This window comes from Monopterus albus, unplaced genomic scaffold, assembly GCF_001952655.1.
Source record: "Monopterus albus unplaced genomic scaffold, M_albus_1.0 scaffold5119.1, whole genome shotgun sequence".
Classification (NCBI taxonomy): Eukaryota; Metazoa; Chordata; class Actinopteri; order Synbranchiformes; family Synbranchidae; genus Monopterus; species Monopterus albus.
Window position 1 is genome coordinate 1 of NW_018132983.1, and position 802 is coordinate 802.

At 46.6% G+C, this 802-nt stretch overlaps 1 long non-coding RNA gene across 1 annotated transcript; it reads right to left on the minus strand.

The window, feature by feature from the left end:
* Nucleotides 1–179: 179 nt before the first annotated feature.
* LOC109954252 (uncharacterized) lies at nt 180–733 on the minus strand. The gene is made up of 2 exons (XR_002274061.1): nt 372–733; nt 180–257 (listed from the first exon to the last, which is right to left on the minus strand). It is a non-coding gene; the product is annotated as an uncharacterized LOC109954252 (long non-coding RNA).
* Nucleotides 734–802: the final 69 nt, after the last annotated feature.

The window sequence follows — 802 nt, forward strand, 5'->3', positions numbered from 1 at the left end:
GACAGCCAGCCAGCTCTGCTGGGACTTTCCTTTTGAGGGGTGAGCACACTTGTAGAAGCCTTCATCAGACTTGGTCACTTTGTGAAGGATCTTCTGGCCTGCCTGCTCTGTACCAATGAAAACATCATTTTTGAAGAACTGAGCTGAGAAATCTGATGTAGATTGATGCTGTTCTTTTGCCTTGTAGGAACAACGAAGCGTCACTTCATCTCCCTCCGTCACAGGATGTGCAGGGCTCTCCAGGATCACAACACCAGCTGAGATGTAGAAGGATAAACCCCAGTAAAAAAGTGATAATTGCTAAAATCATTTGAAACCATCCAACAGATTATAAATGTCATAAAACAGCTGGCTCTGTGCACGTGTTGTACCAGTTACTGTGATGTTGATGGTCTTGCTGCACTCTCCCTGTGGAGACTCACACCAGTACACTCCGGTGTCTGACGAGAAGGCCGTCTCAATAGTGCAGAGCTCATCTTGTGGGATCGCCCAGCCATACTGGCACGGCTGGGAAGTCCTTTTGGACGTGTTTCTCTTCACCGTCCAGCTGCTGGCATTAGCTGGTGCTGCACATCTCAGAACGATTTCATCATACTGAAAGAACTGGGACCTGTTGGGAGTGATGCTCAGTGTGGCTGCTGAGGGTCAAACAGGAAACCATTATGAATCAATTCAGTTTGTGTACATAGCTGATAAATACCAGCGTTGCCATGGTTAAACTTGTAACAGTTGTTTTGGCCCCTGAGGACAGCAGAAACAAGTTGTAAACCACAGTGACATCAACAAGTGGATGTCTCAAATA